This window comes from Macrotis lagotis, chromosome 7 (genome assembly GCF_037893015.1).
Source record: "Macrotis lagotis isolate mMagLag1 chromosome 7, bilby.v1.9.chrom.fasta, whole genome shotgun sequence".
NCBI lineage: Eukaryota > Metazoa > Chordata > Mammalia > Peramelemorphia > Peramelidae > Macrotis > Macrotis lagotis.
The window spans coordinates 157,672,611-157,691,785 of NC_133664.1; the positions used below are offsets into that span (position 1 = coordinate 157,672,611).

A 19,175-nucleotide genomic window follows, 5' to 3' on the forward strand; every position below is an offset into this window, starting at 1 on the left:
GACCTTGGGCAAGTCACTTAACCCCAATGCCTTGCAAAAAAAGCGAGCGAGAGAGAGAGAGAGAGAGAGAGAGAGAGAGAGAGAGAGAGAGAGAGGAGTCATATTTTTGAGGACCTTAAATAATTCATTGAATTTATTTTATCCTTGAGACAATAAATATTTTTCAGAAAGGTGAACACATTTGTGCTTTAGGAATATAATTATTTCAAAAATATTTTTAATATCTTTTTTGTTTTTACATTGATTATTTTTTCTATTTTGTTTCTCTTCCCAAAGAGCTATAACTGTAAATTTTTTTTGAAGATAAATGCGAAAAAAAAGTTAAAAATCAATCAGCACATTGAAAAACTTCTAACAGTGTGATAGGAAGATTATTTTGGAAACTGTGTGGAGAATGGCGAGATTGTGTTTTCTAGTATTCTAGGCCAAATGAGATATAATGAAGACTTGAACCTGGGAAATAGCCATAGGAGATGAATGTGAGAGGTAGAATTAAGAAAACGTAGCAGTTAACCAGAATTGAAGAGGGAGTGAGTTATTAAAGGATGGCTTCAGGGTTGCAAATATGGAATGAATGATGGTGCCATCAAAAGAAAAAGATGAAATTCGGAGGAGATAAAGATTTGAGAAATGTGAATGAAGATGACTTCCATTTAAATGAGTTATTCAGAAGAAAAAACTTTTTTGATTAAGAGATGTATCTGCTTGGTTTTAATATTTTAAATTTAGTTAAATCTCTTAATTCATGATAAATGTCATAAGTAAATAAGCTACATAATTGCAAAATATTTAAGAATAGGGCAATACACTGAAGCACAAAAAATGTGAATATTTCTCCATTATTTATTGCTACCCAATCAAAAAAAGTTAAAAATCCTGAAAAACCTCTTAATCCTTCAAGAGTACATATTTCTAAATTTTTTTAAACCCAGTTCACTGATTATCTCTTAGAAGCAATATCTGCTTAAAACAGTTATGGAACTTTAAGGTGTCAGGTATTTTTCTTTGTATGAAAGATAACTTGGCAAACTTTTCAGTGATTGCTACTGAGTGACTTTTAGGAATAAACTATGCAGCAGGTATTTAAAAAACTAAACATATTTAACCTGTTTTTTCAATGTAGAATTGACATTAAAAGTTTTTTTTGTTTTTATATAACCATTTCCCATTATACCCTCCATTTAACCCAGAGATGTTCCTTATGTCAAAGAATAAAGAACAAAAACAGCTCAACAAAATTATCCATTTCATCATGTCTAACATTATATTTAGTGTTTCATATCAGCAGAAAAGATAGGAGGGAAATATATTCTCATATCTCTTCTTTGGGCCAAACTTGGTTAATTTAATTCTAATGTTTAATTTTAGCATGTTTACCTTGTTGAAACCTTTGTGCATTTTAATTTCCTAGTTTGCTTACTTGACTTTGTATCAGTTCATATAAGTTTTCCCATGTCTCCCTGTTGTCTTCATGTTAGTTCTTAAAGCACTCTCTAGTATTTCATTACATTTACATATCACAATTTAGACATTCCCTAACAGATGGACATTTGCTTTGTTTTTCATTCTTTCTACTACCAAAAAATGCTAGTATAAGTATTTTGCTGTACATTGGATCTTTATATTTTTGACCTTTTGACAGTATATAAATAGTAGTGGAATCTGTGTCAAAGATATGAGTATTTTTGCTATTTTGACGTAATTTCATAGCCTTCCATTATAGTTTGACCACTTCATAGCTTCATGAAAAATACATCAGTGCCTGTCCTTCTACAATCCTTTCAATACTGACTATTCCTATATTTTTTGGTACCTTTGTCAGATGTGAGGTAAAGTCTCATAATTGTTTCGGTTTACATTACTCTTATGAGGAATTTGGAGCAGTCTTGCTTGAGAACTGGTCATAATCTTTTACCACATATTCATTGGGACATAGTTTTTGGTGTTAAATATTTGTAGTTAGTTCCTTTATATCTTGGGTATCAGACAATGTCATGTTTTAACAGTGAGTGAAAAAAACAATTGATTATTTTTTAAAAAGAAATTTATGCTATGGACAGAACATTTTGAGAAGTAGATGTTTATAAAAATTTTTTTCATGATTTGTTGCTGAAAATGATCTGTCACCTATAAAAGCTTTATCTGTCTTTCTGAAACACTTGGAAACAATTTTGTAATTTGTGTTAGAATAGCACCTACTAACTGAGTTTTTCTTTTTTCTACTAGCTTAATTTCAACAAAAATATTTGTTTTACTGGAGGATGGGATTGACTAATAATGAATATCTTGAACGTGGTTTCCATTTGGAGCTGCATACATCATTGTGTGGTGTCTTTCTGCTGTCACAGTCATTAAATCCAAGTTTTGAAAAAAATTGAATTTAGAATGATGCCTGGTTTTTTGTTGTTGTTGTTCAGGTAGGTAGTTCAGTGAATAGAACACTGGACTGTCAGTCTGGAAGACTTATCTTGAGTCCACATATAGCCTCAGATAATTAATAGCCAGTCTCACCTTGGGGAAGTCACTTATTCCTATTTGCCTCAGCTCTTCAGATGTAAAATGAACTGGAGAAAGAAATGGCAAACCATTTCAGTATTTTTGCTAAGAAAACTCCAAATGGTGTCACAAAGAATCAAACATGACTGAGAAATTATGATATATGCATATGTCTGAATTTATGTATTTATACATACATACAAGCACATACGTATATACAATTTATAAATATATGTGTATGTTAGACCTGCTTGCTTTAAGTCTTTTTTACTGATTGGAATGCATGTTCAAAAAAGGGTGGAGATGACTTTTCTAGAGGAATAAAATAGGCTTTTTCTGACTTGATTCTATTGATCATTTAAAAGTTTATTGTCTTTGAAAGTTTTAGGGGCCACTTCAAGATTGCCCCAAGATTTAAAAATTTTATCTTTTGCTTTTAATATGTTTTTTTCATTATATACTTTCTCCCATTCCCTTTCAGAAAACTATCCCTTATAATAAAGATTTAAAAAAAGAAATGAAAAATTTCAACAAAACTAACCCTGTATTTTGGCCGATGATAGCACAGATAATATGTTTGTCAGATTTGTGGATGACAGGGCAGTTAGGTGGCACAGTGGATAGAGCACTGACTCTGGAGTCAGGAGGACCTGAGTTCAAATTCAGCATCAGACACTTAATATTTACCTAGCTGTGTAACCTTGGGCAAGTCACTTAACCCCATTGCCTTGAAAAAATAAAACAAAATAAAACAAATTTGTGGATGACAAGAAAGTAGGAAGTACAAGAAAACAAATGCAGCTTTAAACTTTAATAGATTAAAGCTGTGCTAACACTTTTTGGATATTTTATACTTCATGACAGATTTGGGACTCCAGAAAGATTTCAGTAGGCTAGTAACAAGATAAAACTTAATAGAGAAATATGTAGAGTACTACTTAAGTTAAAAAAAATTGCACATATGCACAGGATGTGGCTACAAAAGCAGTTAATGTGGGAAAAAAAAAAACAAAACCTTAGTGGTTTTAGTAGACTTCAAGATTAACTAATTTGGCAGCCAAAAAAAGCTACTAGAATTTCATATGGCAATAATTTTAGAATCTTAGCATTGAAAGAGACTCTCTAGTCCAGATCTATACCGAAGAAGAATTTCTTTTACAATATTCCTGACAAGTGGTATCCTGCTGTTGAGAGGGGGGTAGCCCCATCACCTGCAAGAGGGCAGCCCATTCTTCATTTGAATAGCACTCTTTGTTAGGAAGTTTGTCTTTACATCTAGCCAAATCTTCCTCTCTACAACTTCCACCCATTTTTTTTTAAGCTATCCTCCAGAGCCGAGCAGAACATATCTTCTAAATATCAGGGCTTCAGATCCTTGAACAGGGATTCCCCTTTCCTCCTCCTCCCTCCCCTCAGTATTCTCATGAACTTGAGATAGTTATCTTAGTAGGTGGGAGGGACTTACTGTCTTATAAATGATCTTCCTAAAATGTGATGCCCGGGACAGAATAGTGTAGTTATTTTTTCCCTCATTCTTGACCTGATTTTGTGTCCATCATAGCGCAGTACCTACCAAAATGCTAAAATTGTTTTGTCCAAATTGTTTTCTCTTCTACCTATGAAGAATGCACTGTTTCCAAGGGAAGGGAGGATAATCATTTAGACCATATCAGTGAAGTTGTTTTCTGGGCATCATATTTTAGAAGGGATAAACCAGAATATCTCTAGAGTCAAGTGACAAGAGCAAAGCAGGGTCACATAAAGATTATTAAGGGAACTAGATATGTTTAGTCTAGAGAAGACTTTGGATGGGAGTAAGGGCTGAGTGGGGGGCATGGGTATTTTCTCTTTTCAAACATTTTAAAGATTATCATCATGTGCACAAGAGAGTGTAAATAAGAATATCAGAATGATTAGTTTATTCTAATTTTAGATTACTTTTTATCAGGGAGTGGTGAGTTCCTTGCTACTGAAAATCTTGAAGCAAAGACTACATGATTACTTAACACAGTCATTTTCTTTGAGAATTTTGGGGGCCACTTCAAGATTTCCCTGAGTCACAATCTTGGTCTCTCAGCTATGTCACCTCAGCTGTAATGCTGGGTACATTTAAACTAATGGAAAGGAAAGCATAAAACCTAGCTTAGTCCAGGGAGGAGAAAATCAAGATAAATGATAGATTCAAATCACCGTCACTGGAGAGCTGTGACTAAGGCGACAGGTTACATTCACAGGCACCACTCTAATTTAGGTCCTCACCACTTCTCACTGGTATTATTGAGTTAGTCTCTTAATTGGTCTCTGTGCCCCTAATCTTTCCTCTCTCTAATCCATCTTTCATAGAACTGCCAAAGCTGTATTCCTTAAGGGCAGGCCTGACCTGGCCCTTCCCCTCCTTCCCCCTCCTAGTAAATTCCAGTTCCTCCCTATTGTCCCTGTGATCAAATGTACGCCTCTTCATTCAGCTTCTTAAAGGTTTTCAACCTGATTCCAACCTATCATTACAACCATTACTCTTTCCACAAATATGGCTCTGGTTTCCTGTCTCATCTCCCTTCCCCATGACTAGAATGTATCTTTTCCTCACTTCTGCCTCTTAGAATCTCTCCCCAAATGATACCTTGGCTCTTCATCCCCCTCCTCTTTTCCCCATTCCCCTTTTACTTTGTATATATTTCATACTTATTTATGTATCTCCTGTCTTCCTAGATACAACAAGATCCTTGAGAAAAGGGGCTGTTTATTTTTTGGCTTTGTGATGTCAAGGAGCTAGCATAGTGTTTGACATAGTAAATGCTTAATTACTTTTGTTTGATTCTCAACTAAGCCGTTGGAAAAGTGTCATTACTCCTTGGATGTTATGATCCTAGGAGGAACACAATAGGATAAAAAGAGGGTCAGTGGTGCTGCAAGTGATGCCCTTTCCAAGCCTGTTCTGTGTGTGTGTGTGTATATATATATATATATATATATATATGTATATATATATATATATATATATATATATATATATATATATATTAGGATATTGAATCAATGTAGATTACTATAGTTTTTTTAGGGAGGGGTAGGATTTGGATTGGGTCCTTAAAATGTCATTTTAGAAGGCATGCTAGGCATTAAAAATACAGAGGAAAAAGGAAGGAATGCCAAGTATATGTGGAATAGGAATTGCCTTCCATAAGAAAGACTCCCAAAACAGAAATTTTCTACCCAACCATAATTTAAAGAGAGTTTTGTATGTAACCTAAAAGTGTTGATAGTATGTAATTTTACTGTCTTACCCTCAGTGGTAGAGCTTCTGACTTCACTTTCCATTTAATTTAATTAAGACAAATGTATTCCCAGAGACAAAAACATTGAGTTTAGTTTACAGATTCTTTACTTGAAAGTTTGTTTTGTTTTATAGTTTCTCTGCCTTTGTAGAGTGCCATCTAAACTAAAAGGTATCTGTTTACATGTCATGTATTGATATGGTATTTCTGATGTGTACCACTGAATCTTGTCTTGTGTTTTCAGAACTTGAAGGAAAACTGCTTTACATAGGATTTTTTTTTTTTTTGAGGATCTTCATAGTGAAGTTAGAAAAGTTGCAGTTTTACAGTTAGGTCAGGTTTTTGGTCATATTAACTCATAGAACTATCAGATATGAGGGAAGAGAGTATGATCAATTTCAGTGGAAGGGTCCTTGAGGTATTTAAGTGAATAAAGAAAATATGTGCAGCAATAATTTAAGGAAAGTACTACCAGTGGACTAAAAATAATCTTTTATTCTTCAAGAGAAATTCTTGTTAAGCCTTGGGGAATTGGCCTGCCTAACTTAACAATAAATAGTTTTTAGGTGTTAGTGGAATTTAAATGTTAAATGTGTGCAAAACTGAGAGACTAAAGTTTTCTGCCATTGTTATATTACTATTTATGTCTTGGAATTTGTTTAATTTTTTTCTTTTAAATTTAAATGCCAAGGCATTGAAACTTAATTAGTTTAATATTGCTTTTTATTTGTTGCATGATGTTGTTTCCTTGTTTATCTTTTTATATTGTGAATTTTTTTTTGCTTAATCTGATAACATGATTGCAAATCCTGTGTCTTTGTTTCTAATTTGAAGCACAGTAAAATTTGTTTCAGACCCTCATTTTTGTTGATTATATTGTCTGCTTTTTCAGTATGTTTCTAGTAAATGACATTCTGGGATTTTATTTTTTATTTCAGATTATAGGTTTTTTTTTTAAGTGTGATTGTTTTGTTTATTTCACTCCCCCTCCCCTCCCCCTTTAGAGATAGTTAGTGTTAAGTGACTTGCCCAAGTTGAGGCTGGATTTGTATTGAGGTCCTCCTGACTTCAGGTCTGGTGCTCTATGCACTGTCTCAATAACTGCCTCTAATCCATTCACTTTTAAAGTTATTCTTTCCTCTATCTTTTTTTTTTGTTTGTTTTGTTCCTGTACTCTGTTCTTTTGATTAGTTTTACTTTATCTTCTTTAAGACAGCACTTTCCCCTTTTTTTCCTGACTGGCTCTTTTCTCCTTGCCTTGAAGACACCCCCCCCCCCATCTTTTCATTCTTTTCCCCAATTTTGCTTTTCCCCCCTTTCCCTAGTTTTGCTTATATTATTTTATCTAGTTAACTGCACTGCTTCTTCTTCCTTTTTCCTTGTAGTTAGTCCCATAAAATATTTTCTTTATTATATGCTTCAACATGATTTTGTTAATTTTTTATCTTTTGTAGTTTAAAAAAAATTGATTCCCCCCATTCTCTTCATCTCTTCATTATTTAATTTTTCTTTCTAGCAAATTAAGATTTTTAATCTGATTTATGTTCATTATATGTGTTATTTTCTTTTTTATTTTCCATATGCATCATGGAATTAAAGCTTTCGAGGTACAGTTTTTGAATTTCTACTCATTACAGCTTCTTTGTTATTGTTTTATGGATCTTCCACTCTCCCTCCTTTTTTCTGCTCTCTTCACTTTTTTTTTTTTTGCAAGGCAATGGGGTTAAGTGGCTTGCCCAAGGCCACACAGCTAGGTAATTATTAAGTGTCTCAGGTCGGATTTGAATGCTATCTTCTCTCTTAAGATGCACTATTAATTCTTGGAGAAGAATGAGAAATTAGAAGTATTGCTTCACAGTAGAAATTTTCCTGTGTCCCTGATTGTGCACCTCATTTTTACCCCTCTGCCCTTTCAATTATCATTTTTTCCGATTTCCCATTTGTGTTTGTGTTGTCTCATCCTTCTAGATGTTGGTTGCTTCCATGAGTTAAGATTTCTTTTCTCCTGAGGTAGGATGGTGCCAGTGGAAGCCCCCAAACTTTCTCAGTGTCAAAGAACCAAATCTCTGTATATCATACCCTTCCTAAGGTTCCTATCTCCCATTATAGAATATATCTCTCCTCTAATGAGAAGGTTCATATATATATATATATATATATATATATATATATATATATATATATATATATATAGAGAGAGAGAGAGAGAGAGAGAGAGAGAGAGAGAGAGAGAGTGAGTCCAGGGTCCCCCTTTCCACTACTCAATCTAGATTCTTTTCTGTTCTTCCTCCTCTTTCAGTATCCCCGTTACAACTCCACACATATTCCTATAGGTCTTTTGCTGAAGACAATAGGAGTTATTTTCCCTTAACATTTACTTAATAATTTTATTAGAGTACTATTCTTTGTACTTGATTCTGAACCTTCTCATTTCTTTTCTTTGGATCAAGTCAGTCAGATAACATTTTCTAATGCCTGTTATGTGATTGGAGATATAAAGGTCTATTTTTATATCCCTCAAATTTTTTTGTTTTAGTGCAGTTTTCAAACTATTTATTATATCTTGATAATTTGTTTTTGACTCACCAATTCTTTAGTATTAAATTATTTAATCTCCATTTAAGTATGGATCCTTTCTACTGATGATAGTATTTATTATGCTGTGTTTACTAAAGGAAATATTTATTTTTTTTCTGCTTTCCTGCATTTGTTTCTAAGATTTTTATGCTTTATCATATGTTCAATGTTTGTAAAAATGTCATGCATAGCTGAAATATATATATATATATATATATACATATATATACATACATATATGCCTCCTTTCTATTTCCATTTGCTAATTTCCAGTGTCTATCAAATATAATAATTCTTTTCACAGTCTAGTATCTACTTTGGATCGTATTTTCCACTGTACTTTTCACTTCTCCTGTGATTATTGATAGATCTTCTCCAATTTGCTAATAGTTCTGTTACCTTCTCTTCTGGAACAGTTATTTGCACAGGAATGGAAAATAATCTTCATGTGTGTCTTGATTATGATTGTAGCATGAGCATTTTAAGGTGAAAATAATCATTCCTCATTAACTATTTATTGCTTTTGTGAGCAAATGTCAACTCCTTTATTTGCCTGTCCAAGAAAAACTAGGAGCCAACCATAAAAGGTTTATTTTACTATCTTATTCTGTCAGGGAGATGTTTTTCTGGCTTTGTCAGTGTAATGCAACCTCTGATGTGTAGTATCAAAATGAAGGAGAGAGGCAGGCTTTCATAAACAGTCTTTGACAGAAGATTTATAATTACATTTGACTGAAAGAATCAGACAATGAAAGCTGTCATAATTTGTAAAAAAACAAAGAAAAAAAATTTAATTTGGCTGAGTAAAACACTATCTAAAAGGCTTCCCATGCAAATATAGAAGTCATGGAAGATTCTTTCAAAAATGTAACAATGGAGATATTATTTTTATAAGCCTCTGATTATTAATATAAAGTGAGTCATAAAGTGGGAAACTTTATGCCTGCCAAAGATGCTTGTTACTGTTCTGGAGGAGGTCTATGACAGTCAAAATGTTAAAGGGATTTCCTGTAGATAGTTCAGAAAAACCTTCTGGCAACAAATACAGAGTGAAGTGGATAGAACCAGAGAACAATTCATATTGTTCAATGCCAACTCTCTCTCTGAATATGTATTAAAAAACCATGTGTATATGTATATAAATGTGATATGGCCAATGCAGAAATTTGACTACGCATTTGTAACATGGGGTTAGTTTTTATTCTTTTCACAGTGGGAGGGAGGAGGAACAGACATAGAAGGTGGATTTTTGCTGATTAAAGAAAAAAAGAGGGGATGACATTGTCCTCATTGCAACAAATTGACCCAGAGCATTGCACATCAATTAAATATAATTTGTAATCACACAAAAGAATTCATTCTAACTAGTCCCAACATTGTCTAGATTGATATGTAGTCACTGATTATGAAGAGTGAACAAGGTCCAGAACTGGATAGGAGGTGCCAAGTGAGCTGAATTTGGGAATTTGCTGAGTACAATGACTCTTAAGTTTCTCTCTGAAACAAAGACTTGATTTATTTTATGTATATCTATGTATGTATAAATATACAATTTATTTTTAACATTCATTTAAAAAATTGAGTTTTAAATTTTCTCTATTTCTCCTGCCCCTCCTTTATGTGTGAAGTCATACATAACATATTTCCATATTAGCATGTTGGGAGAAAAAAACAAGAAAAATAAAGTGAAAAAAATATGCGTCAGTCAGTATTCAAGTTCCTTAATTTCTTTCTCTGTAAGTAAATAACATTTTATTTTATCATGACTCCTTTGGAATTGTCTTGGATTGTTGTGTTGATCAGAATAGTTAAATCATTCAAAGTTGATCATCCTACAGTATTACTGTTACCATATTCATTATTTTCCTGGCTCTGCTCACTTCACTTTGCATCATCAGTTCAAAGAAGTCCTCCCAGGTTTTTCCTGAAAGCATCCTGCTTGCAATATAGTAATATATAGCACAGATAACTAACACAGTATTTTCAAGTTCAGTACAGATTGTAAAGTGACTGAAATGGACTTCCTTTGAACTGTCACAGAGGTACCATAGTGCTAGATTTTACTCCTGAGCTAGCATATACACATGACGCTTTATTAGTATGGATAGTGTTAGGTTCTAGACCTATAAGAAGTCAATTTTTGTTGCTTTCTTTGAATTTTTATTATTGGTTGAAGGCTTATCTTTTGTGTTGGACACACATGACAATATAATTCTAGCTATTTGTCTCCTGTTTTTTTTTTCTTCAGGGGCTAGGGAACTCCTTACATTACTTGAGAAAACATTTTTGGGGATGTTGTAAAGGAGATTCTTGGTCACATATGAAATAGATTATTTTGGAGGTCTCCTCTAATTCTTCTTATAATAGTTGAGACAGGGGTAGAGCCAAGATGGTGGAGTAAAGACAGTGATTCTCACAACCCTCCCCCAAACCACTCTACATACCTTTAAATAATAACACTAATCTCATTCTAGTGTGACAGAATTCACAAAAAAAGTATGAGTGAAGCAATTTTCCAGCCCAAGACAACTTGGAAGATCCTCTGGAAGGATCTTTTACACTGGGATAAGAAAGGTCTGCAGTGCAGCCCAGGCCACACTGGAGCAAACTGCCTGGGTTGCTGGGGTACCTAGGTCTGTGGAAGTGGTGGTGGTTTCCAAACCTCTCAGCCCAGTGATTGCCAGGGTCATTTGGGAAGGTCATCTGGAAAATTCTATCACACCAATGTGAGGGGGAGCCCAGTCCAGCACAGGCCTCAGTGCAAACCTGGCTCCCCCAGGCACCAGGGACAGATCTGGGAAGCCACCCTGCAGTTGCTTCCAGAGAACCCAGCCCATAGATGGTAAGGGGGTTGAAGAAATTGCAGAGGTCTCTTTGCAATCCCTGAGGCAGGACTCTGTTGCTTTGCTGTTACTTGTAGTCTGCACATTTTTGTTGCCGTTTGGGCATAGTTCCAAATTGCTCTCCAGAAAGGTTGGATGAGTTCACAGCTCCACCAACAATGTAATAGTGTCCCAGATTTCCTACAACCCTTCCAACAATAATCATTATCCTTTCTGGTCATATTGGCCAGTCTGAGAGGTGTGAGGTGGTACCTCAGAAAAGCTTTAATTTGCATTTCTCTAATAAGTAATGATTTAGAGCAGTTTTTCATATGACTGGATTGCTTTGATCTCCTCATCTGTAAATTGCCTTTGCATATCCTTTGGCCATTTATCATTGGGGAGTGGCTTTTTTTTTAAATATGACTCAGTTCTCTGTATATTTTAGAAATGTCAGAAACATTAGCTGTAAAGATTGTTTCCCAGTTTACTTTATTTCTTTTGATCTTGGTTACAGTGGTTTTATCTGTATGGCTGCACAGTTTTAACCTACACCAAGTACTTTGCTTTCTCAACAGGGGGAATGGGAAAGGAGGAAGGGGGAGAATTTAGAACTCAAACTTTTGGAAGGAAATATTGAAACTAGCTTGTGTGTGTGTGTGGGGGGGGTTTGAAAATAAACAATCCAAAATTAAAAAAAATAAAAGTTGAGGCAAATGCTTATCTAGGTTCTCACAGGGGACTATATGATTTCTCTCTGCTTTACTGGCCTTTTCTTTGTCAACTGAATGGAGTAGAAATTAGGGAGACTTAAAAACTGAATTAAGTCAAAGTTTTTAATATGTGTTACAAAATTTATCATCTCACATATTTGTTCTATTTTACATTTTCCCCAAATTCCTCAACAAAAGAAGTAAAATTTTTATCCAGACTATGAATTTTCTAGAAATTTTCAGGCGGCCTTGAGACCAGGCTAGGTCTGTCAAGAGAAGAGAGTGAGAATTGAAGTAATCCTCTTCAGCTCCTTTCTGGATGTTGTTTTTGAAAAGTGATTTTGCTATGCTATAATAGGCTGCATAGTCATGCTTTAAGAATTGACAATTGAAATTTAAAATCAGCATCAGACAAGAGAGAACATCCTTGTTTCAGGGTTAATTTAAATCAGAAATCAAACAATATTTTTGATTTTATTATTAAAGGAGTCCTTTAATTGTGTTACAGTTAATTAATTGTCAACATTTGATTACTGAATTATGCTTTCAGAGATATCTGATAGGACAAGTCATTTAATATGATAAAGACCTCAGTTTTTTCCCCTCTACTGAATTGAACTTAGATGCTTCCTAAGATCTCTTCAAGTTCTAAAGTTTTTTATTTAATGAACAATTTAGGGAAAGCATATTTAATCCTTGTCAGAAATTTATAGCCTATAGTTTTTTCAAAAGATCTATGATTTAATTGGTGTGTACTTTTCTTTTATATATCTTTAGTTATATGTTTTATTTTCCTCCGAGTATGTTAAAACAATTTTTAAACTTTTTTTTTTAGTTTTAAGTTCCAAATTCTATCCCTTCCTTCTTCCCTTCCTTCCCCCTTTTTCTTTTATTCAAGTCTTCTTGTACATAATGGCTAATATGGAAACACTTTATATTAATTTCACTTGTATAACCTATATCTGATTGCTTACCATCTCAGGGAGGGGGGAAGGGATAGAATTTGGAACTTAAAATTAAAAAAAAATTTAAATTTCTGACAAGGATTTAGATTATCAAATGATTGCTACTATCTCACATTTGATAGTAGAGATATGTTACAAGCAAAGTTTCAAGTACAGTTGGTGCATTTTAACTAGAAATTATTGTAAACTTTTAGAAAACTCAGGTTGATAAGATTTTGTCACAGTGTTATTGCTCACAAGGGGGAAGTAGTTAGACTGTAGATGAATCAGTTAATACTAGAAAAACAACTCAAAGCATGTGCCATTTAGTAATGCAATCACAAATAATGACAGCTTATTAACTAATTTGGTGAGGATGAGGCAACACCAAAGCTTGTGTATAAGTATCTCTCTCATTCAAGGGTCTCCATAAGTAAAAAGAAGTATGTTGCATTATATCATGTCACACATGACTTTTTAATACCATGAAAATAATGCACTTGACCAACTTTACATTCCTAGAATTTACAGCCTAAAGATTGATTAGCAAAGTGCTGAAGTTTGCTTAAGCAGTTGAGAAAATCTTCTTGCACTTCATATCAATAAAACTACTGATGATTTTTCTGTTTCTTATGACACTGTTCACATTCTAGTTCAGACTTTCCCTACCTTTTACCTTGACTAGGGCTGCATGTGGTGGGTAGTGTGATTTTATGCAGTGCCCTCTGGGGTTACTAAATGCTTTAGTAAATGAAACCAAGCTACCACAGAGTTCTTACTGAAATGGCAAATCAAAATATATTGTCTATTGTTTCTATAAAAACTTTTAAAATTAAGGTTGGACAGCCCTGACCTAGACCAGTATAATAGACTTCCCTACTTCATCTCTTGTCTTCTACTCAGCTGCCTTATGCTTTTCCTAAAAGAAAGGTCTGGCCATGTCTAGCCCACTCTTCTGTTCAGTAAATCCTGGTAGCTCCCTTTTGATGCTGTTTTGTCTTTCATTCCCATGACATCAGGGAGGTGATGTTATGACAAGCACAAGATTTGGATTTGAATGAGGGGATGCTGTGCTAAATCACCAGCTTCACTTTTTCCTTCAGAGTCATTTGAGTCCAGTGGCCACATATTTGAACCAAGATGATTGGAGATAGCCCTGGAAGCAAGGTAATCAGGATTAAATGACTTGCCCAAGATCACACAACTAGTAAATAGCAAGTGTCTAAAGCTGGATTTGCACTCCAGTCCTTCTGACTCCATGGCCAATGCTCTATCCACTGTGCCACCTAGCTGCCCTTAGCTCCCTTTTACCTATAGGGTCAAATATAAAGTTATTTTTTGGGCGAGGGTTAAAGGCTTTTATAATCTTGCTCTTCCTGTCTATATAGTATTCTTAATCTTTACCCCTTCCCATGCATTTAAAAATGGAAATACATTGACTTACTTGCCTTTTCTCATTCTTCTCACTTTTCTTTTCTGACTGCTTTTGTGCTGGTTGTGTCTCCCTCTTCCCTGAAATGCCTTTCTTTTTCACATCTTCCTCTTAGTTTCCTTGACTTCTTTTCAAGACTTGAGTCCAATCCTACCTCCTGCTACTTCCTACTACCTTCTGCCTGAGAACTTTCCAGGGCCCTCCACTGCTAGTGCCTTTCCTCGGAAATCATCTGCCTTCTCCTCTCAGTACATCTGTATATAACTATGAATATTGCTTTCTACATTAAATTGTGAGTTGCTTGAGGGTAAAAATGTTATTTTTTGCCTTTCTGTATCATCACCACTTAGCATAGTATCTGTCATATAGCAAGCACTTAATAAATACTTGTTAGCTATCAAATATTGAACTATAATCACAGGTTTTCTAGCCAACAGTAATTTAGGAAGATTTTTCCATACCTGATTTATGTGATAATGTTTAATTTCACTTCTTTGAACATCCTTCTCCTAAAATTATTCTTCATGAGGATGGTGCCATTTTTATAAAGTATTTTTTCAAATAGTCAAGAAAATTTTCCAGTTTGGCCATGTCCAGAACAATATTTGTCTCATTCTGCCTTATGAATCCTTACTTGTCTATCAGAAGTTACATAGCATGTTTCATCATTAGTCCTGTAGAATCCTGTGTGATCATTGCACTGATATGAGTTAAGTGCAATAATATTCCTTTACATTCATAAACAATACTTTATTCACCCATTCCCTAATTTATGTGCACTTCCTCAGATTCCCATTCTTTTCTACCACAAAAGGGGCTATAAATCTTTTTGATAAATTCTTAGATTTTGTTTTGTTTAGGACTAATACTCCTCTTAACCCCTCCACTCTCCCTTAAATTTCCTTTCTTCTCTTCTTTCCTTCCTATTTAATTTTTTTTTATATTTAAGGCAACAGGGTTAAGTTACTTGCCCAGGGTCACACAGCTAGGCAATTATTTAAAGTGTCTGAGTTCGGATTTGCTCTCAGGTCCTCCTGACTCCAAGGCCGGTGCGCTGTACATTGCGCCATCCATCTACCCGTTTCATTTTTGAATGAAATCTATTTCTGTACCTAACTCTGTATCTATGTCTATGTGTATTCTTGTGAACGATTCACATTGTTCATGTGATGAGAGTGAAGTTCAAATGATACTTCCCTCTACCCCCTCCTCCTCCTTTGTATAGATGTTTACTTATATAACTTACAAGGATTATATGAGATAATTTTTCCTAACCTTTCTTGTTCTCCTCTTTCCTGAATCCATCCCACCCCCCATGTATTTCTCTTCTGTCTTTACATTCTTTTCTTAAGATCAAGACCACTCCCAGGTCTTGTCCAATTGAACTCTCTATGACCTCTCCATATTTTGTCTCCATATTTGAGCATAAATAGTTTAACTTTGTTTAGTCCTTTATCATTTTTCATTCATATTTATCTTTTATGCTGTTCTTCATACTTGTGTTTGTACTTTAGAGTTTTTCTGCACCTCTGGCCTTTTCATCATGTATACTTCAAAATTCTTGATTTTGTTAAAGCTCTATTTCCCCCCTTTTATTCGGTTGTGCTGGTAAGCTATTCTTGACTGTAATATACTTTGCTTTCTGGAAAATGGTATTCTGAGTTTTCTGTTTTGCCTTTCACTGTTGTCTGTGATTGGCTGTCACTGATTGACCAATAATGAGCTCTAAATCAAAACTCATTTGATCATTGTTTGGGTATAATTGGTTCAGAGTGAGTATAAATAGCACTTGTTTCTGATCTGGCCAAAAACCCTGAGAATCTTCCTTCCTTTCCTATATTGCGGTTTGGTTTTTTTTTTAGTAAATAAAAGAGGCCATTTTTGCTTTTAGCAACATTGGATAGATTTTCAGGGATCCACTAGATTAATTCCAAATCTTAAGTAACGAATCAACCTGCTTGATGCTACTTTCTATTGTTATCAAGCCTTCAATTGGCATTTTGCTTCTTTCATACTTGTCTACAGATATTACCTTATCTTCCTACTTGGTACATTGACATCTTCTACTTACCTTGGATGCTGTAATTAATTATTCCAGGCTTTACCTTTGAAGCTATTTGGGATTCAACACTCTTAAACTACATGTCCTTTGCTAATCTTAGTTTTTCTACTATCTACTTTCTGTACTCCTCTTCCCAGGCTAATTGGTAATGATGGAGAAAGTTATTTAACTGTATTACATGGCTAAAATACACATATATGTTCTCCATCCTAAGATGGATTCTCTTTTACTATTGAGCAATAAATATTTTGCTCCTCTGCCATTTTTGTTGTTTTTAAAAAATAAGTTTTTAACGATACCTTTTATTTCTTACACCATCAGGTATTCCTACTATCCCTTTTCCTTCCCCTCCCAGAGAGCCATCCCATATAACAAAACCAATATCTTTTTTTAAAAGAGAAAAAAAAATCAGCCATCTGATGAATTCTTTGGAAAAGTCTGATGTGCAATTTGTAACACCTATGAACTTTCCACCTCCACAAAAGAGTGGATTAGAGGTTTTACACTCAAATCTTTTTATTATAGGCATGCTTGATCTTTAAAATTTTGTTACATCTACTTTTTTTTTTTGTTTTTTGCAAGGCAAATGGGGTTAAGTGGCTTGCCCAAGGCCACACAGCTATGTAATTCTTAAGTGTCTGAGATTGGATTTGAACCCAGGTACTCCTGACTCCAGGGCTGGTGCTTTATCCCCTGCACCACCTAACTGCCCCAGGCTCCCACTATATTCAAAGCAGTCTTCAGTTGTCCAGATTCAGATCTGGCCACTGAACCCAGGTGGCTCTGGAGGAGAAAGTGAGGCTGGTGACTTAGTATAGCACCCCATCACTTAAATCCAATTTGCTTGCTTGTCATGCCATGTTACTTGATGTCATGGACTTCTTTGAGAAGGACAAACAACATCCAGTCCCCAATTGATACGTAGCTATATTGTTTCAATTCTTGGCTATCATAAAAAATGCTTCTATAAATATTTTAATTTATGTAGGAACTGTCTTCTTGAAACTCATGGCTTTCTTTACTCCAATAATGGAGTCTCTAATTGAAAGGGTATAGCTTTTTAATTATTTTATAAACATAATTCTAATTGTTTTCCAAAATGGTTATACTATTTGACAGCTCCTCCGACAATGTATTAATAGCACTTCTAGATCTCAAACCATACAACAAAGTAGCAGTAATCCAAATTGAGTTAAGTAACTAACTTTGACTTCCAATTTTGTCATTTTTGCCAATTTTCAGATATGAGGCAGTACTTCAAGTTTGTTTTGCTATGTTTCTTATTAATAGTGAATTAGAACATTCTTTCATGTAGTTATGAATACCTTGCAAATCTTATGAAGGGGAATTGCCATTATATATATATATATATATATATATATATGTATGTGTGTATGTATAAAGGGGTATATAGATATATATGTCTATATGCATATAGACATATGCATGCACACAATGCATAAATACATACACATGTATAGTGGATGATGATGATGATGATGATGATGATGGTGTTTGTCCTTCATTTTTGAAGAAGACCATGACATCAGGGAAGTAGTGCCATGACAAGCACATGAATTGGATTTGAGTGAGGAGATGCTGTACTTCACCAGACTCAATTTCTCCTTTGCAGTCATCTGGGACCAATGTCTAGATATGGATTAGGATGACTGGAGATGACCCTAGACTTGTCCAAAATCACACAACTAGTAAGTGTCTGAGGCCAGATTTGAACCACTGTCCTCCTGACTCCAATCTACTGAGTCACCTAGTTGCCCCTGTATAATGTATACCTATCTCTCTCTCTCTCTCTCTCTCTCTCTCTCTCTCTCTCTCCACACACACACACACACACACACACACACACACACACACACACATATTTATATTTGTTGGTTCTTGTCCTTCATTATTGAAGAAGACCAAAATGCCATCACTGTGTTTGAGACAAATTACAGTGTGTCCTACTGTGACTAATCAGGCCAATACAAGCTTGGAATGCTCTACCACAGGTTGGGCACAAATTATGGAGCAGCTAAATGGTGCAGTGGATAGAGCACTAGCCTTGGAGTCAGGAGGATGGGAGTTCAAATCCAGCCTCTGACACTTGTCACTTACTAGCTGTATGACCTTGGGCAAGTTACTTAACCCTGACTACCCTGCATTCGGGATCATCTCCAGTCATCCTGATCCATATCTGACCACTGGACCTATATGACTGAAAAGGAGAAGGTGAGGCTGGTGATTTAGCACAGCACCTCTCATTCAAATCCACTTCATGTGCTTGTCATGACACTACCTCCCTGATGTCATGGTCTTGACTCTCCTGTTGCCGTGGTCTTTTTCGCGAATGAAGGACAAACATTATTATTATATGTGTATATGTATATATAATTTATGTATCTTGAATATAAAACTTGTTAGAAATTTGATATAAAGCTTTATTTTTCATTCAAACACTTCCCTTCATATCTAAGTATATTAATTTTGCCTACACAGAAGCTTCTCAGTTTCAAGTATTATAAATTAACCATTTTTTCTTTTGTTATTGCCTCAATCTTTTCTTCAGTTAAGAATATCTCCTATTCATAGCTGTGAGAGGTATATGATCTATTTCTCTTCTAATTTGTTTTTGTAGTATGATCTTTAACTTAAAGGTCACATATCTACTTAGAATTTATTACAAATTCTAGTATAAGGTATTGGTCCTACCCTAATTTCTACCAAATTGTTTTCCTAATAGTCTTTTTTTTAACCAGGCAGTTTGTTTTCTACTTTATTGAACATTATGTTGAGTTCTATTTCTTATTCTCCTTTGTGTAGTCTGTTCCACTGACCTATGCTCTATTTTTTT

The 19,175-nt window shown here is 34.6% G+C and overlaps 1 protein-coding gene across 2 annotated transcripts in view; it reads left to right on the plus strand.

Moving 5' to 3' along the window:
- The window catches only part of PHTF2 (putative homeodomain transcription factor 2), a 151,983-nt gene that overhangs the window by 14,457 nt on the left and 118,351 nt on the right, over nucleotides 1–19,175 (plus strand). The window lies entirely within an intron of this gene.